Genomic DNA, 26,022 nt, shown 5'->3' on the forward strand with positions numbered 1-26,022 from the left:
ATCCTTTAGAGAGGATGTAGAGAGAGGTGTAGGTATCCTTGATAAATATGGATACATCCCCACCCTATGTGCTATGATCCAGGTTCTGATGCTGGAAGGTATGGAATGAGTAGTATCTTGGTAGTGCTGGTGTGCTCTCTGGAGCCTTGAATGAGGTTTCTGTTACTGTACAGATATCAATATTTTCCATACTGAGAAGTGCCTTGAGTGTGTGCATTTGGAGGCTGAGACTTCTGGCAATGAGTAGCATTTAGCTCACTTTGTGGTTATTTGTGTTGGTTACGGGGTTTAGTTTGCCCTGAGTGACTGGTGTTCCACACCTGAAGTCAACGCCTCATTGGTCTGATCCGACCATAAGCTAATTACCCTACATATCCACATTCTGCCAACACCCCCCCATTAAGGAAACCATGTTAAAAAAATTCTCCAAAGCCAACTTCATGCTTTTTAAGACAGAAGTGGTGAACTTCATGACACCCGTGCAGATGGACAATACAGTTATGACTACTGAATCCTACACAATTGCACTTTATAAGCACTTACATGAGTGCATGGATCGTGCTATCCCAAACAGAACCAAGACACTATCCTCCAAGAACAGGAAGCCAATCTGGTGGTCCTCTGCCATAAACAAACTGTACAACAGAAGGAAGAAACTGTTGCAAAAGATGGTAAAATCAAATGAGTGGAGGAACTCCCTGGTCAGCCTCAGTAAGAAGCTGCGATCCCTGATAAAACCCTCCAAAGCTAGCTACGAAAACAAAATCGCCACTGATTCTAAAGACAACCACAAAGCATTCTATAGCTATGTCAAGAATCTCAATGGCAACACTCAGATCTGCTCTGAGTTACAGCACAATGGCACTAAATATACAGACCCAACTGATATTGCCAACATCCTGGCAGATTGGTTCAGTGCTAACTTTACCCCCCCTCTCACCCATAAAAGAGCCCATCTCTATAATGGAAGAATGCAAAGTTCCCATCATCATGGCTACACAGGTAAAAACCACAATCTCCAAAGCCAGGAACACAACATCCATGGGACCAGACAACGTCCCAGGCTGCGTTCTACACAAACTACAGAACGAACTGGCACCACACTGAAGTACCATGTTCAATCATAGCCTCACCTCAGGCTTTATGCCTGCTCAATGGCACACACTGATGGTTATCCCACTACACAGGGGGGAGGCACCACGGACCCCGGGAACTAGCACCCCATTAGCCTGATGAGCCTGGTCTGCAAGGCCATGGAATGTATCATCATGGAACTTATAAACAAAGACACTGGTAATCTCCAAACTCTGGACCCCAACCAGTTTGGGTTTGTAAAAGGCAGATCATGTCTCCTAAACCTGATAGACTTCTTTGAAGCAGTCACCAAAGCTGTAGTCAAGGGTAAGGTGGATCACACAGCCTATCTAGATCTTGTCAAGGTTTCAACACCATCCCCCACTCTGGAATTAGAGATAAACGCACTAAACTAGGTATAAATCCCTATGTCACAAGATGGGTTGCCAACTAACTTGCTGACAGAACCCACACTGTAAAAGTAGCAGACTCCAAATCTGACTTCAGACAAGTGACAAGTGACAAGTGGAGTATCACAGGGTTCAGTCCTGTGTCCTGTCCTGTTTGGTATCTACTTCCCTGAAGTACAGGCTAACACAGAAGGTCTTTGGCTAATGAAGTTTGCAGATGACTGCAAACTAGGAGCCATAATCGAAACTACTAATGATGTGGACATCCTACAAAAGGGCCTCACTGAGACAGATGCCTGATGTCAAAGCCATGGCCTCAAGCTCAATGCCAAAAAGTGTATTGTCATCCCCTTTGGTAAAAACTCTACCCATGAACTACAACATAGTTGGTAGTATACTTAACATCAAAAAACTGTGATAAGAGACCTTGGGACACAGGTGGACAGTAGTCTCTCCTTTGATAATCACATTGCCACAGTAGTCAGGAAATCCTTCTACGTGGCACACCTCATCACAAAAGGTTTCTCATGCAGAAAAAAAGAGGTCATTGTTCCCCTCTACTCATCACTCATTAGATTCATTATAGAGTACAATGCCCCTTTTGGTATGTACCTCAAAAGACATCTACAACAACTGGAAAGGCCACAGAAATACCTCACAAAGAGAATTACTGGCCTCAAACACATGCCCTACCCAGACCGTCTCAAAAAACACCAGCTTTACTCTGTCGCATATCACCTACTCAGAGGTGATCTCTGCTTAACGTATAAAGCTATGTCAAACCCAGAGCTGTTGGACATGCCAATCCCTCCAAGCTACATGCTCTAGGGACCTAAACCTTGTCACCACAATAAACAGAACATGCCAGAGGGATAGATTCCTGTCCCAGAGACTTCCCATACTCCGGAATAAACTACCTATCTATATCAAACAAAGCTCCTCATTAGTACTCTTCAAGAAAAATCTTGATGATTGGATGGGAAATAGGAAATTCACCCCGGGGATCACTTCTATGTCTCTTCTCAACAGTGTCACAGGAAAATAAATTTCTTGGGTGGCAAAAGCCAGGGTACCTTTTTGGCTGGGCTTGTATAGGCCCCAGGGCCGATATTTTAGTACCTACCTATGAACCTATGAACCTTTGCGCCTTGCCTAAAAAAGGTAATATGGGGACAGCAAGATCCTTGGCCAGTATTCAGAAGCATAGGCGCGACTGGTGCAAACCATCTGTAGCGAAGCAACGAGGCTTGTATATCATGTCATCACAGGCATACTTAGACTGGATACCCTTTGAATGACAACAGAAGCTCAGCCAATTGTTGAAGTTTATCATCTTTCTGTTATATTTTAGTATCATGTAGGTGAAGGTAAGATGCTACTCAATGTCAGGGTCATACAAGCCTGGGCTACATGATCATAGAGCTACTATATATCTCTTGCCATGTTGTCCTGGGAGGTATGTCTCAGATCAATCACACTGACAGGTACAAAGAACACGTCATATATGTACCTGTTCTAGAGTGATGTAAGTGCTTGTGTTATGTGGCGGATCATAGCACCTGACAGACAACGGACAGGAACCTTCCTCTTGTCCAGCCAAGTGAGTGGAACATCTGTATGCCTGATTATGAAGTCACCTATTACTAGTGTGTTTGGTATGTTGTTTTGCCTTAGGGCCTGTTGTGAGGCACACTGCTTTGGTGTATTATGTGTTTTCTGGTGTGTGCTTGGAGGTGCATGTTGCTTGCTTGTCTGCTTAGGAGGACACTCTCTTTTTCAGATTAATATTTCTATTCTCCGAGTATGGTAATGTGTATTTATGTGTGTGTTTTTCTGGTGCTTATATTGTAGGTCTATGTGAAACTGATGGTGTTGTGGTTGTATGACCCTATTCCTCTTGACTGTATTGTCCAGTATTGGGTTGACAGAGCTTAGCCACCTGTTTGATTCTGTGTGTGCCAGCATGTGGTGCATCAACCCATATATGATATGGTCATGGCCTATGCATACAATACAATCACAATACACCTAGTATGATAAGCCTGCTGAGGTTAGCAAATGTGAAAAAACCTTTGGGCAAACTGTCAGCAAGTAATGTCTGTATTGCACCCTGTAACTCCATATTGCTTGCTGAAGTGTCAAGATGTACTTAGTTTGGATTAAGAACCCCACACTTGCCAAATGTGTGTGTGTGTGTCTGTCTCTCCCTGGGGAGAGAGCAACCTTTTTGGAGACTTTTCACACCCCTTAAAAGTGGTATACTCATCTTTGTCAAGTCTGATGATGTCACCATCCTACAAATATACCTATGGAAAGATGAAATCCCAGTAATGTGTATAGCGCATCATGTAAATGTGTACTGCTGTAGTGTCATAATGTACTTAGAAAGGAGTTTGAATCTCGGACTTGGTGACTGTGTGTGTTTTACCAGTGTGTGACACCGTTGGTCAATGTGGAGTGGGTTTTGATTTTTCTAGTGTATGACATATCACAATGACAACTGCATGTGCATTACACATGTAAGGTAGCTGTGGGGCAAAGCCATATACATACATGTGACCTCAATTATTTCATAGGTGGGTACTCTGTTTTCACCATGAATGCATCTGTTATCTTTGACAGAGCATGCTGGCACTTTCAAGACATTAAGTCACTTCTGTATGCCAGTGACAAGGTTAGCCATTGCAGTGATTCCTGGGCTACGTCTTCTGTTTCACATCCACTCATCATGGTTTCTATTGAAGAGTGTGAGTGAGGGTTTATACTTGAGGTATATTTTAATCCTGTTCCAAAGCAAGCAAAGTCTGGCAAAGATGACTACTCATTATAGGTGTGCAACAACCTCTGTGGATCTGCATGCAAGCCCACATGGGGATTTCCAAAACCCTTTGGTAATGTGATTATCAAAGGAGAGATGACTAAATACATGGCTCTGTGTATACATTAGTACCTGTTCCACACTTTGGGGGCTACTACCTATGTTGTACTATGGGGATACTTTGTTTTCTAAAAGTGGATAACTATGCTTTCTTTGGCTTATAGCTTTACAGCATGAGTTTGATACCAGGTATCTGTCTCTATGATACCCTTTTGGAGGATATGTGTGCCATCTGGAGAATAAAGTATAGCCCACAGAATGCATTTTCATCAAATGTGGGCAGACATATCCCTACTGTGTTTGCCTGTACCTAAGAAAGCTATATGCCAAACAGGAGTGGTCCCAGGACTGAGTGCAGGTGAATACCACTTGTTACTGGCACAGAATTGTACATGGAGGCTGCAAATGTTACTGTGTGTCCTACATCTGTGCGTCAGTTGTCACTCCATCATCTAATAATCATTATGGTCAGTCTGTTGAGGTTATGTATAATACCAGAATGTGGGATGGGTATGAATTGCTGGTGAGCTATAGCTTGGCTGTGTGGACCTCCCCTCCCTCACCTATAGCCTTGTTAACTGGCTTGAAGTCTACTAGGTGTAGGAGCCATGATCTGACCTTTAGAGAACCTAAGTGGGTGTGGTGCAGTGTTTGCAGGTTCATAATGTCTCTGTTAATGAGTTCCATAATGCTGTGCTCCATAGCCTTCCCAATAACATTTGTCTGGCTTATAGGGTGAGAGTTTCCAGATCTGTTGTAGTTCAACCCTTAATCAATTTATGTTAACATTTGCACTGGGTGTGACGAGGGTGGGCAGGTTTAGGAATAAGTATATTAGAGGGTCAGTCCAGTATATTTGAAGGTTAGTAGACCAAGCCAGATAGGCAGGATTAAGTTGGTTTGTACATGTGCAGAGGAGGGATGCAGAATATATTGTGAAATAGATGCTAAGGATGAAGCCGCCAGGTAACAGGAAAAGAGGAATGCCTAAGATGAGGTTTATGGCTGTGGTGAGAGAGGACATGCAGGTGGATGGTGTGACAGCACAAGATGCAGAGGGCAGGAAGAATTGGAAACAGATGATCCACTGTGGTGACCCCTAATGGGAGAATCTGAAAGGAGAAGAAGAAAAGGACGTTGTAGCTCAACCCTTGTGGACTGTGAACACCATTACCGTGCATCATTCCACAAGTATGTAACCTGTATAGAGGCTGCATCTGGACAGAGTGTTTAGGTGAGTGGTGACTTCATATGTCAGCTTGTGTATGACACAGCCAGGGACACTGTCCAGTACCACTGCCACTGTGGTTTGGACTTTGGTAAAGAGATGTTTTAACTAAAGTGTCTGTGAATCATCAGGTTTTACATTCTTCAGGTCTGGAAATGTGGCCCTTGTGTAAGAACAGGGTGGTGAAATCCACTTTCAAACTGTCTGACAAGAAATTGGTAATGTCAGTCGGATAAGTGTACTTTTGTGACCAGTTACATTAACTGTGACCAGATCTGAGCTTTCCCCTGTAGATTATACACAACACTAAAGAAAGCTTTAGTGTTGTCTTTGGAATCCTTGCCATTTTGTATTTTGAAGCTTGCCTTGTATGTTTATTGAGGGATTGTATTTTCCCAATGATACTGACCAGAGAGGTTATCCCTTCTTGGTATGTAACTCTTTTTTGGTACAACTTCACACCTTCTATTATATATTTAGTTTATAGCAGCGGTCCATAAGACTAATGCACTTTTACTGTATAAGTGCAAATTTCTTGTGTTTGTGATAGCATGGTCCATGCAACCCTCTAGGTGAACAGTGTGCATTACTAAAGGATTATGCAGCTGGGACAGTGTTAACCTTAGTAATGCAAATCAATGACAGATAGCAACAACAGCATCACCCACAGCACAGCATCAACCTATCTCATACACACACATGCGTACTCAAGTTCCAAAATGTGTGTAGTACAATGCATACTGGCCACCAATAGAAACTATGGAGTGTTAACACTGGCCAATACAGGGGATGTCACCCTGCCCATGTGCCCAATATGCATGTATATGCAGACAGTGCACCTCCACCATGTTCACAAATGGACACCTGCAAACCTGTGTTGCACACTCCCCACACTTACTCTCCTCTGTATAATGCATGCTGACACAACTACACACATCAGCCAAGTGGCACATGGGCAAACAAAACACAATTGGAATAAACATTGGTGAAAACAATACAACATTGCTAATTACAGCTTTAATACATCATGCCTGCTCAGCTACACCTTCAAGGATATCATTATACTTTACTGCTGACAACATGCTACACATCCAACCATTGCTATACTTTATTAAAGTCACCCTGTGCATCAGCACCATGTTAACCTGTTCCTGCATCAATGTTACAGATGACAGGAGGTGGCACAGGTTTCATCTTATGCACAGGGTTTGTTGTTGGTTTGCCAGAATCCTACACTGAGCCATACAATCAACATGTGTTGTGAGTGTGTGTGTGAGGGCCATGAGTACTGTTATGGGCCAATGTTGATGTAATGTGTGCAGGTATGTGTTTGCTCTAGATTTCTGGTTTATGTGTGTGTGTCTGCATGCACAGAGTTCTACCATGTGGCTGCCATATACACGGATTTGTGAGACAGCTACAGACTGCACCTGGCAGGCTATACAGATTACCGCCTCTGGCCACGGATATGGAACCTGTGCCTGACAGGATTGCTATAGACAGTATCAGGTACTAATCCAGATTGGGTACTATCTGAAGAGTTCGACATATGTCCACTGGATCCAGGTCCCTGCTGTGACTAGCGACTGGCTAGAGCCATGTGCACGTGGTCTGCTAGGACGGTCTATGGACAGTCCCCCAACATTGCTGGGGCTGGTACTGGCACTACGGGAGTGGCTGTGACTTGCTGGAAATCCACGGCGACCTCCAGCTGCTGATGTTGCTGGCATACGTCCACGTCGACATCTCAACCGTCCCGCACTGTCCTGACACATGGACATGACATTGTGGAGGACATCCAATGTCTCACCCCAGTGTCTAACAATGACCTCAGTGTAGTTATGTATGGCACCTGCTAGGTCATGGATACTGTCATTTACAGAGGTGTAATGAGCCCTCTGTGCCCTTAGCCCCTGTCTGGTGTACCGCTCCATTCGTGTCTGTGCCTCCATGACAGCCTAGAACATGCATGTGGTAGAAAGAGGTGTGACATGTCTGCCAGGGGCATGATGACCAGCAGTGCTCTGACAAGAACCCCTGGGCATCTGCCTATGTGGTACCATTCCAGACATCTGGCTATGGCTGCTGTGTCCTGATACATGTGCCATAGATACCACATTGTCCTGGCCAGTGCCAACCGTACACTGTCCCTCAGCTAAGGGCAATGTTGATGATGGATGTACAGGCAGTATAACTATGTGCATGGATGAGGTGGATAGTTGTGTACTGTCAATTGGTGGCCCAACAACAGACCCTGACAAACTTGCCTGTGCCTCAACACACCTATCCTCATCATCACTATCTGTCTCAGTGACATCAGGTTCCCTGTTGTACTGAACCAGCCCCACCTTGGCACCTGTGAGAAGAAAACAGGAAACACACTTTAAGACCTGAACATGACTTCGGACCACATGCACACATGCACATGTGCACACATGCGCACATGCACACACACAGAACTACACTCCTCCCTAAAGTAGACACACACAACACCAGCAATCACAGAACATACACAATAGCAGGTGATGGTGGGGTACAGTATCACAAGCAAAACAGTCATATCACACATGTCAGCATGCAGGACATGTGTTGCTCAACAGCATGCAGTGCAAGTGTAGTCAGTCCTTGTTACTAACAGTATACATGGCTTTGATGCATGTGTTTTGCTACTAGGTGAGGGACCTCCCCCTGGAACATAATGCATACATGGACACAACATTCCTGTGCAGGTATTCATAACCCTGTAATGTACTGTGCACCATAACTCACAGGTGTACATACTATTGCTGGATGTGTATCTGTGTGTCAGATAGGTATCCAATGCTGATTACAGCCTCTGTGTCTTTAGCAAATAATTGTGGACACATTTTTTAGCACATGTGTGATGAGTATTCACACAACATCATCAGTGGTGCATGGATAATTGATGGAATACCATTCAGCCACATACCCAATGTATGGTACTTATGGTGAGTGTAGATCATATTGTAGACATACCAGTCTCATCCATGACATGGCATGCTAAAACACAACTGCATATTTAAACACAACACATACCCAATATGTGTCATATGACCTAGCCACTCAATAGCATCACAAGACATATATGTGTCAGTTGTGCAAATGGAGATTGGTATGCATACTGTTTAGAGGTGCATATGTGTGCACACATGCAACATTAAAGTGTATAGCAATGAAAGCTATGTGTAGTACTGTGGTTACAATAACTGGATGGGGTATAGTACCATAGGCCATCATCATGAAGCATCAGGTGGTCACTCAAAGCTACAAATGTTTCACAAACCAGCACTAATCATGCTGCACCAGAGCTGTACTACCTTGGCTAAATTCACCATTTCACAAACAGTTGTTATGTGAGTTTGTAAGGAGGCCAATAAGGAGCATTCCCTGACATGAATGTGTAGTGTGTTGCAAAGTGTTTAAATGCCCCATGATAGGCCTCTACCCCTCAGGTATATTATGTGTAATGTGTGGATGAGATTTTTGATACTGGAGTGTGTCTTTACGGAAGGTTTGGGAATCTTTTATGTGTAGCCTGTTAAAATGGTCTGTGTATGACATAGATGTGTATGTTATGTGCATGTTGAGTATCAACTGTGCCTATCCAATGGTCACTACAGTCTAGCCACATTTGTTTGAGATGGTCTGGGTATTGCATGTGTTTGAGGCAGCTAATCACATTAGTGAGATGTGCGTGCTCTTACACTAAACATGCACAGCATGCATTATGGGTAGGTGTGTTACATGTGGCCTACACCTTAACTATGACATTCACTTTTTATTTACAATAATAAATGTAGAACACACTCACCAGCATCTGTCCGCTGCCTTGATGTCACCCCAGAGGGACCTACATAGAGATGAGACAGTTTGTCAGTGGCCTCAACTGTGGCATTGCTACTGTGTGTTTGCAATCTTACAGTACAACAACAGTTTACATTCACAGGGCTACAGATTATGTTCCAAATGATCAGTATTGAACAACAACAGGCTCCATATCTTTGAATGACACACTCCACATCTCACATATTCATAATCTACCAATACAGATAACAGTAGTCTACAGATATGCCATGTTACCTGTTGCAAGCTGTTGTCTACGCACATCAGCAGCATGCTGACAGACATGTCTGAGAAGATCACTGCAGTGGTGGTGTACCTGCTCATATGTCCAGTTATGCAGGCCTACCTCATTGACCCTGCAGACAAAATCTTGCCACATTGCAGTACGCTCCTGCTGGTCCTGGCTGGTTCATGAGAACATGAGATGGTAATGCTGAATCATACAGCTAGTAATGATATAATCTTCAGCACTACTTTAACGGGGATTCCTGAGATGGGCCAATGATCCCTGGAAGACATAAATACAAAAATATGTCTGAGCAAGTCATATGGGATATTTAACATTATACACTACAGATATCACTGAACTGCCATATATAGCAACTTATAAGCTAACCGAGAGTGAAACACTGTAACTGCCACTTATCACTGCTCACCCCACAACTGCTTGAAAGTGCCTTGCTCACTCTCTATCTAATGAACCATGTTCTGCACAGCAACAAAATAAAATCACTATATAAGACTATACAAGAGTACCTGGCACACTGTATGCAACACGATGCACCACCTAGCCACAGCAGATATACATCAAGCTGATGTGTAAAGAAATATATCATCCATCACAATCAGTGTAAGGTCCAGTAAATGTATTACTATTATACCACACAACTTGTTAATGCCAAACCCGTGGCCAAAATATGTGCACAACTGGGATATAGGTCACATACTGCTGTAGTACACTATGAATGTTGCTAGCTACGCAGTTATATGTTTTACCACACATATGTCAAAGGACATGTTACAGACATACCCACACACACATCAGACATAATTATAGGACACAAAGGTATGACAACCCAGATAAGCTTTCAGTGTGTAATATACAGTACTGTGTGTCAGTACTTACACAACCTTAAGCTTGAGAAATGTAATCTGTGATAAATACAGAGACCACACAAAACAGTGGATGCAAGCAATGTGGACATACACCTTACTTTGCTGTACAGGCCCAGAGCTTCAAGTAGTACTACAGTACACACAGGATTTGCATTCAACATTGGTACCAATCAATAATCATATATGTAACTTTAGCCTCCAATGACACATCCTAGTTAAAACCAAGGGACTTAATCACACTGTATGCAATAGCACTTGTTCTGCCTAGCAACAGAATTCACAGCTTTTGCTAGAATCAAAGCAAGGACCCATAATACCATGACATAAACAGTTTCCCACTAAGCTATCCCACAGATACATATCTTTGATGTATTCACAAACATATTGACCATCACAGTCAGTCAATAGTACAGAGAATCTATTGCAACAAGTAGATATAGGTGTGCATGAGTATATATAACTATATATATATATATATATATATATATATATATATATATATATATATATATATATATATATATATATATATATATATATATATATATATATGTGTGTGTGTGTGTGTGTGTGTGTGTATGTATACATATACACATTCATTGGTCTAGATATACATATATATGTAGGCACATATAGATTTCACCTTTCATAGTGAGAATATCAATTATACAAAGGATGTAAGGTGTACAGTAATGTAATAAAATCGCACAGTCTTGGGATAAGTGCATTGAAACCAAACCACAATTCACTCAGAGCCACCAAATGAGAGACCAAGTTGCTGGAAGTAATTTATTCAGTCTGAACAACACACAAAATTAACGCTGCTTGTATTACTTGGCGTTTTCATTAAAACCTTCATCAGATACAGAATAAAATGCCTGCACATGATTTAAATAAATGATTTTAATAATGTTCTTGATTGTGCTTTTATTATTTAAATCATGTGCGGGCATTTTATTCTGTATCTGATGAAGTTTTTTTTTATGAAAACGCCAAGTAATACAAGCAGCGTTAACTTTGTGTGTTGTTCAGACTGAATAAATTACTCCCAGCGACTTGGTCTCTCATTTGGTGGCTCTGAGTGAATTGTGGTTTGGTTACAGTCCTAATTTCACTGCCATCATTTTCTTGTGGTTATAAATGCATTGAAGGTATTCACAGCCCAGTTAGCTTTAGCAGGCCTTACTGGCTTCAACATTGCAACTGAACAAACCACCCACAGTGTTTAACCACTGCATGTCATATACCAACACTGTATGCTGTCTTGTTTGTCACACACTAAAACCTACATACAAATATGCACATACTAACCTTCAACAATATATATATCTCTCCCCTTCACAAACAGTTGCAATATGTCCCCTGCTCTATGCACATATATAGATGTGAATATATATGACACATATATATTTCTCCATATATGTGTTGCATACACACACAAGGTCCACACTTTTGTAAGTCCCTGAACCTCACAGCTGAACTGTTGGGCCTTGCTGCAGCACAAACAGGTGTCACATATGAACAAACACTAACATTAGTGGAGTATATATGGCAACAGATGCTAAATAAGCATACTAGACTGCTACAACAGTTGCCAATGCTAAGCTACACTTTAATATGACTATCATGCATGTGTTGTTCTGTCACACCCATGTTTATATAATGCATACACACACAAGGTCCACACTTTTGTAAGTCCCTGAACCTCACAGCTGAACTGTTGGGCCTTGCTGCAGCACAAACAGGTGTCACATATGAACAAACACTAACATTAGTGGAGTATATATGGCAACAGATGCTAAATAAGCATACTAGACTGCTACAGCAGTTGCCAATGCTAAGCTACACTTTAATATGACTATCATGCATGTGTTGTTCTGTCACACCCATGTTTATATAATGTTAGCGCTAATCCCCCCCAACAGCCATTGGCCACACTACTGTACAGAACACAGATAACATGGATCAGATCTTTGACATTTAATGCTGAGCTACACATTTCACAGGTATGTCCCACTGCCCACAGGTACACACAGTATTGTCCATAGCAGTAGTTAAGTAGAACATCTGTGCAGAAAGAAGTACTGCTGCCACATATGAATGGTTCATATTATTTAGACTATTCTTCAATAACATCTACTACATGCCACTAAATACATATGTGTCACATACCTTTCCTTTGTATGATTTGGTAATATTTATTTTTCCTTTTCTCTGTCTCTCACTCTCTGTCTCTCTCTCTGCCAGTCTCTGCAATAGAGTGACTGAGTTTGTTGGCAGAGATTGCAGCCTGTTTTTGTAGGAATTTGCACATGAGCATGTGATGGCCTCTGCACCAATTAGTGGCCACCATTTGCTAATTGCATGTAGCCTGCTGTGTAGTAATTGCAGTAATCACTGTCATAGCAACCCAGAACTATAAATTGCTCACTCATGTAGGCATGGCCCTTTCAGCTTTCCAAGATGGAGATCATTATTGTTTGCTGTGGACATCATTGTTTAAGACAGAAGGTTGGTATAGTTCTTATATCAGAAGCCAGGGTTGTAGCCAGAGATTTACATTTTGTACACAGACCTAATGTTGCTGCTTCCAGTACCCACTTTTCAGTGTAGTAATGTACTCACCCCTCAAAATGCTACCCCAAGATACATGGAAATACAACGCTAGTTATTGAGATGTATTCCTTTGGCACAAGAACTGTTTGTGAACTGCTATACTGTGAATATTCATTTACTCAGTTCTAAACAGTTTGTGCTTTTTTAGTGTTGACATTAGCACAAGCTGCTCAGAAAAACTGGACACATTTCAGTACATTGAGTATGCTTACCTACATCCTTGGTAGACCCTGCATACACAGGTATATTCTACATTTGGGTAGGGTTGCAGAAGTACAGAGAGTGTAAGTACTATTATGTGGATTTTATCTTGCTGGACTTACAGGGTTGCTGTGTATATGTTAGTTTATCAGGGCAAGTAGTTTGTCTGCGTAACTCCCAACTGTGGACCTATCCACATGATAGCCAGAGAATAACTTGTTATTTTTTGTCTGTGCACCACACAGGTCTTTTCAGCAATAGAGCAATGGCATTCTTATAGTTGGTTGCTACCAGTACATGGCTACATCCACATGTATTTCAGTGTTGTATTCCTACATAAAGCTATGCTTCCAAAACTCCTTCCAAAGCTATTTGCACAGTGTGTAACAGCAGAAAGGCTGATATGCCTCTGCCAGACCTCTCAACCAATCAGGTACATATTTGAACAGACTCAGGGAAAAGTCAAGAAAAAGTCAGGAACAATCAGGGGCACCTTTAAAATATTAGTGCCATTAAGTTGAGACATTGAGAGAATCAGAGCATATGAATTAATACACCTTTTCTGAAGTAAAAGAAATATCTAACTCTTAATTATTGTCATTATTCATTAAGTGTAATTCAGCACCTTTCTGGCCAAAGTCAGTAGTTTTCGGAGGGATTCAGGGGGACAGAGCTAAATTTTGTGTCAAAATCAAGGACATCCATGAAAATTAGGGAAAGTTGGAGGTATGGCCTCTGCCCTAAACAGATATGCCAATGTGTGTCCTGCTGTGATACTGTGTGGGGTTGTAAAGTGATGGTGTAACATTATTTCCTGCTAGAATGGCTGCTTCTCTTATCACAGTCATGTAATGTAATCCCTCAACAACTGTTGGTCAACATCCACAGAACAAGTTGTGGGGTATTATTCCTATTTTTTCTTTACATTCACTCATTCTGATGCATGATATATTTATTTAAGCACTGACTTGATGTATATCAACTGTGGCTTAGTGGTGCTTCATGTTGTGTAGTGTCTTTAAGGTCCGGGTTCAAAACCTACAGAGGTGTTTTATTTTGCTCCTGACCAGAACAAGAGCCCTCACATACAGAGTGGTTAAGGCACTTTTAAGCAGTTGTAAGTGGGTTTGTGCGGGTTGGGGCATTGCTGCGCATTGCTTAGCCACGCGCAGACAAGCACAAACCCATGCAAACCCGCTTAATAGTGCTTACTCCCGCTAACCCCCGCTCTCATTTCTTTGAAAGAAAAGAAAAATGTGGAGATAGGAAAGTGGTGAAAAGGAGGCACAAAGAGGGAAAGACAGTATGGAAAATAGCTCGGGATGTGCAAGACAGGTGTAGGGAAGTTCCATAGCTGCCCATTTCTTCAACAGCAACAGCTGTGCATATGCAATAAATTTGGAGGTAGATATGAAACCTTCAACCCCTGAGAGAGGGGTGAGGACAACAAGGTATGTTGTAATGCCAATTGAATAACATTTCATGTGCCCAGTGGACATGTGTGCAAAATGGGCAGCTATGTATGGGGCATAATTTTTTTTTTTGGGAGCAGATTGCCCTTTTTTTTCAGGTGAGAGTGGAATGTGGGGTAGGGGGAGTAGGTATCTATGGGGAGGTTGGTTGGGGAGGTAAACAGATAAGACAAGCAAGATGCATACAGGGGTGATTTATGACACTTGTGGTGGGTGAACAGCTTTGACAGGGACAGACGTTTGGAAATCGCAAGCCCATGAGCCCCCAGATGGAAACAGTGGGACTGAGGTCCCCACCCACGGGCAGTCACCACTGCACCTTCACGGCCCAGAGGGTGGCTGTGCTGGGGGCTGTGTAGGAGGGGCAAGCTGACCCAGGAGTTGCACCACTCAGGCCTCAAGCTGGCATAGAGGTTCTGCAACAAAACATTCAATCTCTCTATGCACCATAGCTCGGACTGTTCGAATGGTGATAGGTGCCCCTTCTCCACCCATGCTTGCATGGGGGGGGCAAGCCCCATCCCCTGCAGTGCTTCCACCCAAAGTTGGCACAGGGCCAGTGGAGGAGGAGGTCCCAGGCTGGGCACCAGATCAGCTGGTGCCAGGTGCCATGGCCAGCTGAGGTGGGACAGGAGGGTCCGCTGGGAGTTTAATAAAGATATGGGCTAGTAACAGTCAACAGCATTCCCAATTATTTAGAACAGCATGCAGAAGTATTCCTATTAACCCAACACACCAGATTTTCAACAGTTGACAAGCAAGCATAACACATGCATATATAGAACAATAGTGGACATTACAACAGCATGCAGGTTTAATTGATGGCAACAGGCCACCAATATTGTGGTATTTTAACAGGGCACATGCATAGAAATAAATGCAAATATTTATAAACTCATAGGACATATGACCCAACAAATGTTTTGAGATTAGACATACCGATTGAGGTGTGGAATTGCTTCTTTTTGCACATGCAGTAGGGTGGAAAAAGATAGCTCAGTTAACATCTTATATATCCTTCTAGTTTTCACTACATTCCTATTAACTGCAGTTATATGTCCCTTACATGTATTATTACACTACCCAATGTCCTTATATTGTGCAATTGGATTTTGCTAGATCATTATATACATGAGCTGCATCTTACATACAAACTCTCCAAGATGCAGATGTTACTGCAACATATTTTGAGAGTTGCTCAAACACACTACTGCTAAGATGGTACACTGACAGCTCTACTTTCATATAATTATCTAGATATGTTCAGGTGAAAGTATCAGTTATATGTTAACAGCTCCCTACATTTCTGGCAGAACACTGACATTTCTGGGAAACACAATACCAAGCTACTCATGTGTCAGATTAACCTGTACATGCTGGGCATGAACCAACAGTTGAGGGCTGTAAATCTGCATAAAAGCTACTGGCACTCCCTTCATCCACGTTATATGGGCCTACCCAAGTGTGGGTCGACACTGCTTAATACAACACTACTATTTGTAGAATGCAACAGTACAACAACATATTAAAGAAAACGACACAAACACACTCCAGGAATTATACATTTATTAAAGGATTATTACACCTTTATTTATTGAGTTAAAACACTTTTTGAAGGCTCTCTCATTTATTTTATATAACAGTGCATGTAGAATAATTACTAACCTGCCTGATGATGCAGCCTTTGCAGCTTATCTTCATGGGCTTGCTAGTTCATAGCCCGGAGACCTACAGCTGTGAAGTAAATGCAGTGATATTGAGACATACCTATCCATAGTATAGACAAGCATAGCAATTCTTAACTACTTAATACAATGGCTACTTACTCAGTACTGGGGCATTAGGCATCGCATGGGATTCCTGGATCCACTGGTCCAGTTGATCATCCTTATGTCGATTCAGGTCAAAATAATGGTGCCTGACCTGCTCACCAGTCCGAGGAACACCAGTGGCACTGGTGAGATCACGGGCAAGACTGTTCCAGGCCTCTGTTTTGTATTGGGTACCTTGGTACTGGCCCTGCAGGAGTCTTTCCTCATAATTGTGGACAAGGAGCCAAACCATTACTTTGTACTCCTCAATGCCCCAGCGTTGCGCTCTAAATCGAGTGCCTTCTCCAACATCGGCCATGCTGACTGCAGAAGGAAGCTACAACCAGTGATAGCAAGTGTCCCCGCTTGTTGAGCTTAAATATGTCTCATTTCCTGCACTTATTTGTGATTGGCCACTTTTGGAAAAACTCAGCTGTAGGCACGCCTGATTAGCTGATGTTGGCAATGTTTAAAATTCCTTTGATAGATATGTGTCTGTTGAAAGTGCATGTTTATGAAATGCTGTCATGGCTTAGTAGTTAAGTACTGTGATTATAGTGCACAGTATCCTGAGTTTGAGCCCTGTCACTGCTTTTTATTTTCCTACTGGGCAGACCTGACTGGTTAAGGTACAGTAAAGGAGGTGTGGCCGTATTTAACTGACTTTGCTCAGCTTTGCCCGACTTTGCCCAGTGTTGCTCAATGTTGCTCAACGTTGCTCAACATTGCTCGACATTTCCTGACGTTGCTCAACATTGCCCAATGTTGCGCTGGTTAGCGTGGTATGCAGCTATGCACAAATATGTTGTAATTGCACTGGTTACGCGGTGCGCAGCTACGCGCAATTGGATTTAAATATGCTCAGTACTGGTAAAATGTGCTTAGTAGTACTTTATATTGCTTAAAATAGGGTACTCATGCCTCAGAATGAATAACCATTTCACCTTCATATATATATATATATATATATATATATATATATATATATATATATATATATATATATAAAATTCGTTCACTACTACATTTAACATTTCAATACTTTTTACAAAAGTTATACATAAAAAATGTCAGGAAATATTTTTGTATACAGATTTCCAACAGAAAATGGAATGTACAGTAGTGGGACTCGAACCGGGAATACCTCCTTTTTGGGCGAATGCTCTAACCACTATGCTATTTCTATTTTGCGTAAATTGCATATATTTTTCTTATTATCCTCTTCTGGTGTCTAAGCTGCTAACTATAGCTAAGCAGTGGGCAAACCCGTGCAAACGTGCGCAAATACAGGCAGCTATATCAAATGAAATAAAAAAAAAACTCTTTTTATTTTTAATTTTGTCAGTTGTTTAACATATGGGGGAGTGTAGTGCTACATTGTGCACATGTGAGCGGACTCGCTCATGTAACTCGAAATTGCAGCATTTCTTCATTGCAGGGGCATGGATTTTTGTACTGCTCGGCAGTCCGACACACCCCCTACACTTGTCCATGCTCCATTTAAGTTTTAGAGTTGAGGCAGCACACCCTCATTAATATGCTTGGCACGCTGCCGTCATGCTCATAGACTGGTGCTTCCATGTAAGACTAATCTAGTCTTACATGGAAGATTAGTAAATCCGGGGGAATTTTTTTTGGACAAAAATATGAAAGGGAATTTTTCTTTTAAAAATACCCTACCTTACAAAATATGGTCGAGGAGTATGTCATAGTCAAGGAAACAGGTAAGGAATCAACACCAGGAAGATAAAATGCAGTTAATGAAATGGAGAAGAACATGAATACAGGTTTGGTAACAGATATTTCCCCCATTGTTTTAAGTAAAGAACAAATTGACCTTTTAAATAAGGGATTAACATTTATTCCTGCTAAGAAAGCAGATTCAGCAGAAATGCTGAAAAATTTAAGAATGTTGGGCACAAGCCTTACTTTAAAAACTATGTTTCCAGTTCAAACTAGTGACATTGCTACCATTTATAAAAGACCTAGTACTTTCGTTCCTGTGTTCCCACCAGGGATACAAACTTTCATATATGTTTGTGTGATTGGCTTTAGGGAATTGGACATGCAGACAACTAAAAACAGGTTTTGCAATTTGTCTAATGATGAATATAGAGCTTTGTAGCAACTAAAGAATATGCGTTCTGTAGAGGTTAAACAAGCTGACAAGGGTGGGGGCATTGTATAACTGGACAGAGACCTTTACATTTCTCAAATGAGAAATTTGTTATTAAATACACAAGTATATCAGTGCATTAACAGAACAACGGTCAATGGGATTATAGATAGGGTGTCTTTTTTTAATTTTTGATCTTTTAATTACTAATTTGATTGATGAGTCGTTATTTAAATATTTTACTACTGAGAACCCTATTATACCAAAAGTACATGGTCTACCGAAAATGCATAAAAATGCTGTTATTTCATCCATGAGACCTATCGTATCCGGAACTGGCTGGTACACTGAGCCATTGTCCATTTTTGTAGAAGGAACATTGCATGTTTTTTTAGATGAATGCTACACTACTCTTCCAGATACTAAGATGTTTTTAGAATGTCTACATAATAGAATAATGACTCAGGAACAGGGAGATAACTTCATTTTTGTTACCATGGACATAGAATCGTTGTTTACTTGTATACCTAATTTATGGGGAATAGACAAAGTTAGAGAATTTTTAACAGTGAATAGATGTTGTGACAGTAAGAAAATTCAATTAATATGTAGTCTTTTGGAGATTATTTAAAAAATAATGTATGTGTATTTGAGAATTAATTTTATTTACAAAAGGTTGGTGTAGCTATGGGCACTGCATGTGCAAATAGCTACGCCAACTTGGCATTGGTGTGCTGGGAACAACTTTCTATATTTACTGATAGTAACCCCTTTTATGCACAAGTGTTGTGGAATGTCCATTTTGTTGATGATTTTTTTATGTTATGGAACGGAGATGACAATGAACTCAAGAATTTCATAGATTATTTACATAGTACTACTGAGTTTTTAAGATTTACTTTAAATAGCTCAGATTTAGAAATTGACTTTCTTGATGTTAAAGTCAGAAAATCTGATTGTAATGAAATTATCAGTAGCATTTACCAAAAACCTACTAGGAAAAAATGCATTATTACACAAAACAAGTATTGTCTCCCTTACAAAGTTATAAAAGTAATAATAAAATAAAGTACAGTGCACCTTCACATTTTGCAAGACGTTTAACATGAGGATGCACAAGGGTAAAGCAGAGTTTGGTGTAAAGCACAAAATTGTAAATGGATTGAGGAATTGTTTGAATGATAGAGTTCGAACAAAGAGTGTGAGGCAGGAGTCTGTGACAAGATCCAGGGTTAGTTTCAAGTTGAAGTGAAGTTGGCTAAGCTTTGTTAACTCAGCCATGCCTGTAAAAAGCCAACTCTTTTCTGAATGGTCCCACTACATATACTACATAGACTATAGTTATATTTGTGGATTTGTATAATAAACAAAATTTAGTGAGCACCGGTGATTGCTGATACATGGAGATCCACAGACATGATGGGTTGATTTAGCTTCTTAAGGGCAAGTTGTAATTTTAGAACAACTAGACAGATACATACCACTGTCTTGTTTACTAATTTCTTATTAGGAGCGCTAAAAGTGTTTTTAGTATAATAAATTGCCTAGTCTTGGAGACGGACCATACTTGCCTACAGTATTTTCCTTCTAGCTAGAGCTGGCCAATTTCCAGTTGGATATGGTGTGGATTAGGTGTGTAACATAGATCAGGTGCATTTGTATGAGATGGTACAGATTTAAATGAGGTGGAATGCAAACAGCAGCACAGGGGTTCAGCCCCTTAGAGAAGAGCTGTTACCTCACTGCAAAATGATTTCTGGAGTGCCTTATTGCACTTATGAAACAAGCTAGTTTCATTATTGTTCATTTGGGTCATTTTGTTAGGTAACAGTCTAGATGAAGTCTTGACCTCTTTAGGAAGCATCATCCTTTCTATTCAATTCAAATCAATTCGTAATGATTCTTATAACAGTTTTCAGTTTGATATGCTTTTGCTGGTTTATCATAAGGAACTTAGGAACTAGTCTGGCCATTTCTCATTCGGCTTTGAGTTGCAGCATTTCAGTCTCAATGTTGAACTATTTTTGAGAGACATCTCAACTTGTGCTGTGCCACTAAGCCATAAGAGTTGCTATGTATAGGGCATTTGGCAGCATTTAACGCTGGAAAGATTTGAAGAAGAGCATATGCCTCAAAAATGTGAGAAGATCTTCACCCTAGGTTGGGGTGCAGTTAAATGTGAAGAATGTGTTATTTGGATCATGCATATTCTGGACTGTTTGATTTCCATATCAAAATCAGGCTTGCATTACTTATCACAAAAAAATTGTATGTCTAGTGATTTGGTATACCGTGAGCTGCACAATCAAAACGGCGACCCAGCAGGATATTGCTGTTAAATTCTTGAGTTTAACTTTTCTATTTAAAGTTTCTTGTATGTTTATTATAACAGGTTTGGAATTTGCTGTAGTTGTCAGCATAAAGTATCACTTAGTCTGATAGTGTAGAGGATTAAGTCTATGATACCTCTCAACTTTCCAGATTTTCGGAGAATGTCCATATTTTTGCCTCTTATTTTTGGTCTGTTCCCCATGAAATTTGTGATTTTCTAGTAAATCACGGAGGATTGAAGTCATTAAATAATACTAAATGATGACATGCATTTGAGTTTTAAACTCTATCCTTTAGAAAATATATAATAATGGAAAACCTGTCATTCTAGCAACCTTCTAAGTTTATAGCAACACTATTTAAAATCTGTCTCTATTTTTAGGTCTCTGTCCACCCACCATTATTTCTGGCTTTGTCCAGATTTCTTGCGCTGAGAGGTTGAGCAGTCTGGCTATGAGTTAAAACAGCTTCCTATAGTCCAGAATTTGATTTCAGCAGCCTCCATCTGCGTAATATGTGATTCTCTGAACAAGTCGCTTAACCAAGGTATGCTTGGGGTAATTGGAAATTTGAGCTAGGCTCCTTGATGATCTCCTTGACCACATACATACTACCTGTGAACCTAAGTAAAGCTTGAGCAAAGGGTATTATGATGATACATTTCCGCTGGGATGTGAGGCATAGGATGCGGATGAATTATTTTTTGATCCAAAAGTCTCCTCAAAAAAGAAGTAAATTAAGCTGTATGGCTTGAATAGATGTGTCATTGTATTGAAATAAGAGAGTCACTTTGTGAGATCAAAAGGTGAGAAAACATTTGCCATACAATGCTCTGTAATGTTTGTGAGCTTCGTAGCACAGAGGGATAGAGCCCTAACTGTGACCCAGATGAACATAATTGATTAACAATCTGGGTCCTAGAGGAGCCAGCCAGGGAATGTGGGAGGGAATGACTGATGCTGTCTCACCAGTCCTGCAGGAGAGGTAGCCGCATCATCTTCTACTAGCATTTGGCAGAAGCTGGGTGTACCAACAAGTACCATAGCCAAGAGTAAGTACCTGCCAACCAGTGTGTTCTAGAAATATACTTGACTTTGGAGGGGGGTAGCCTTTTGTAAGTACCACTTGTTCAGGCTGCTCCAGGAGTGACAAGTGCTATGGCTAAGCTGATACCCTTGATGGCTGCCTGGAATCTCAACATACAATTGGTAGGAAAATGTAAATGAAATAAAAAAATGCTGCAGAATGTTTGCCTTATTAATATTTCTGCTTTATTTTTTTAAAGTGCCTCATATTTTTCTACTTTATTTTTTTAAAGTGCCTCATATTCTTATAAAGAATTGATTACTTTCTCATGTATAATTTCTTCATTTAAAAAGTGAGTATTCATAACATGCAAAACAATGCAGCATGCATCTTTTCATTTTCTGATACCTACTTTATCCTATTCATGGTCACAGGGAGATGGACTTTTCCCAGCTAGCAATGGGCAAAAGGCATTAACCAGGTCTTCATGGGAATCTGTTCTGTTACACGATGTGCGGACACACTCACATGAACAGCACAAACATGTATATACACACAGACACACACACACCTGCAGGCAGCATATTATAAAACGTACCTGTGAGATGTTTGAGGAAACAGAGCGTCATGGATGCATGGTAGATATGCAGGATCCACAGAGAACATATCCCATTTGAGTCTTTCATCAGCAATGAAAGTAACTTCATTCAAGAGATCACCAAAATTAAAATGAACCATAGTATAGGACTGCTGTAAAAAGTGGTTGAGTGCCCTGTTCCACCATGTCTGATATAAACAGCCTGTATCCAAACTGAATACTCGGTTTATCAGCAATCAGTATTTTACAAATATTTGCAGAACACTTGGTGCAGCAACAGTCTGAACTGTAGTACTGTAGATCAGATGTGCGTGACATGTAGAGACTATCCTACACAAATGTAGGCCAGGTACTCTGGTATTAGTAATGTGTATTACACCACTGTAGACTACATACTGATTGTACTGAATACCTTTTTTGTAAGGCTTCAGACAGGACTGTTAGGGTGTGATGATGTGAGGTATTGCCAGCTGTACCAGGAGAAGGAGGGCAGTGGATGTGTAACATATGCCAGCATAGCTAGCTGGGGTTTTGCAAATAATTGTCATTTAATATCAAACTGATTTGTACAGGTGCTTGTGTTGAAAATGTATTTGCAAAGCTGCTTGTGTTAAAAATGTACCAAGAGTGGGTCTTGCTGGACAGAAAAGAAATATACCTGTATGTCAGACTCTCTTGTAACTGTTGAAATTAATATATTGTAACAGAGGATACTGGAAGACAAGAGGTTAATCTCAGTCCAGCTAAGTTTGAAAAATAGTCTGAAATTAAATTACCTGGTTTAGGCCATAAAGATTGTATTTTACAGTTCTGATTGCACCCAGAGACAAAATATCTGTGAAAGCCAGGGCTAGGAATCCTACTGTGCTGTCCTTAAGGGTGAAATAATTGCTACCCTGGAAGAGTGGAAGTTTTGAAATGGTTTTATAGCTTCCAGATGCTATAACACATCTTAGCAAAGCTCTGTCTGTGTGTATGGTAACATGCATGTGCTAGATTTTGGTTCAGTTTCTATAAAGGGGTAGTGTGTGAATCAGAAGTCAGATGACAAGATGTATCTGATGTCATTCTGTAATCCAGCACTGAAATGTTTTAATACCAGATGAGATAGAAGTCTCAGGGCAGTCTGTTTTTGAAACCTGACATAGAAGGACCACTCACCTGCATCATCTTGCATTGCTCTAGTAAGTGAACTAGGGAACAGTAATTCTTTAAATCAGTCAGGAAAATGTAGTGAGATTAGTTAACTACTGTTTTTCTGTATCTGTGTGAATCTATCCATCAGTGTTATTTTTAATATTTCCTGTGATGAAACTCTGGTGTTTATTGCAAATAGATATTAAGTATTATTTTCATGTTCTTTTATTAAATATATTGAAACTTTTCATTATGGCTGGTCTTTTAGAGAATATTTTAACCTTTGAGAGTACTTACATTTATTTGGTGATACTGTGGCTGCTTCTGAAAGCCTTGCTGCATTGGTCAAACACTACCGTTTGTGTTAGTATTAATTTTACTCAGTATAATTGGGTACCCTTGTTAGAGCCTTAGAGTAGCTGGCTTTAGAGTGCTCTGGTGGCAGCACCTACCTTATAGTCTGGGCAGAGGGGGTATAGCTAGTAAATAGGTACCAGTCTTTCCCACGTGCGTGTGTGTGTGTGTGTGTGTGTGTGTGTGTGTGTGTGTGTGTGTGTGTGTGTGTGTGTGTGTGTGTGTGTGTGTGTGTGTGTCAGCTACTTGGAGCAGGGACACAGAGTGCTGGGTTCACAGAGACGGTAGTTGAGGACTTGGCTTGGAACACTGCTGAGAACCCAACTCTATGGTTGTTGTCAGTGAGGAGTCTTATTTGGGGCTTGGTGAGAGAGAAGGAAACCTAGCCCTAGGATGGGAGTGTATTCCCAGTGTCTTCTTAAGGGAAATTGTGCTTGGTGCAGAGAGCTGCATCTGGAAATACTGTGTGTCTCTATCTTTTGTTCCAAGTGAACATCCCTCACTAGTATTCGACTCCTTGACCACTGGCCCAGAGGAGGGACATCGCAAAGGGTTTTAACAGTCCATTCTGCTCTATTGCAGACTACATATTCAGGGTCACAGCAGCGTACTTTGTACTGCAGTAAATAGAATACAACAAACAAAGTACACAGGTTATAATGATCAGGGGTATCAGCACCCTAAACTCTGCAGTTACAGTCAGGATTATTTATTTTATTTATTTGCATTTCTTTACCAGAAAAGTAAGATTGGCCAGAAAGTTTCTTTTCAGCAGAGGCCTGGGGAGTAAAGCTCCAAAAACAAAGGATTCTTAGGACATCAGTAGCTAATACTTGCATGTAGAACACCTTCAACAACATATGTTCCATGTTACAATACTATATGGTTATATACAACCCTAGCACTCTTCAAGAGAAACCTTGAGGGGTGGATGAGAAACAGAAAATTTACCTCAGGATCACTGCAGTGGCTCTGCTGGTCAGAGGCACAGGGAACTAATGGCTCTGCTGGTCAGAGGCACAGGGAAATAATCTAAGGGGGTGGCAAAAGCCAACACACTCTGGCTAGGCTTATAAATGCTCTTGGGCAGATAGCCTAGTACTGGCTAGGCTTATAAATGCCCTTGGGCAGATAGCCTAGTACTTACCTATGAACCTATGAACCTATGCATCCTAGGCATATTCCTAGAAATACACTGAAAGGACAGGTATTTAGAGTTCTACACCTACATAAGGATGATGATGCTAAAGCAGCCCTTGCAAATTTGAAGTTAGAGTTTTTAGATAGGCGCTATGCGACAGGAGAGATAGACAAGACTATCACTGAAGCATGGAAATTAAGAAATTGCAGATGCAGACCTTATTTTACAACTATGACAGATAGAGAAGACAGAAATACTCACACTGCAGACACTAATCATTTTCCATCAGTTTTTCAATACTCTAGCAATGTTAATGAAAATACAAAGATTATAAAGAGAAATTGGCATTTACTTCAAGAAGTACCAGAGTTGACTAATATAATCAGTGAAACTCTGTTATTTTCTTTCAGGAATAACAAGTCTTTAAAGCAACATTTATGTTATAGAACAGAACCTAATAGATTCGATTTTTCTACACATGTTGGTACTTTTCCATGCAGACGTTGTACTGCATGTAAATATATTCATAGCGACAAGACATTTATTCATCCTTTAGGTAAATTTACTATAACCAGTTATAGCTATGCTGATTGTAGGACTGCTAATGTTGTGTATTTTTGTTTCTGTCAAAAATGTTTTGCATATTATG

This window comes from Protopterus annectens, chromosome 1.part2 (genome assembly GCF_019279795.1).
Source record: "Protopterus annectens isolate FY-2018-M chromosome 1.part2, PAN1.0, whole genome shotgun sequence".
NCBI lineage: Eukaryota > Metazoa > Chordata > Ceratodontiformes > Protopteridae > Protopterus > Protopterus annectens.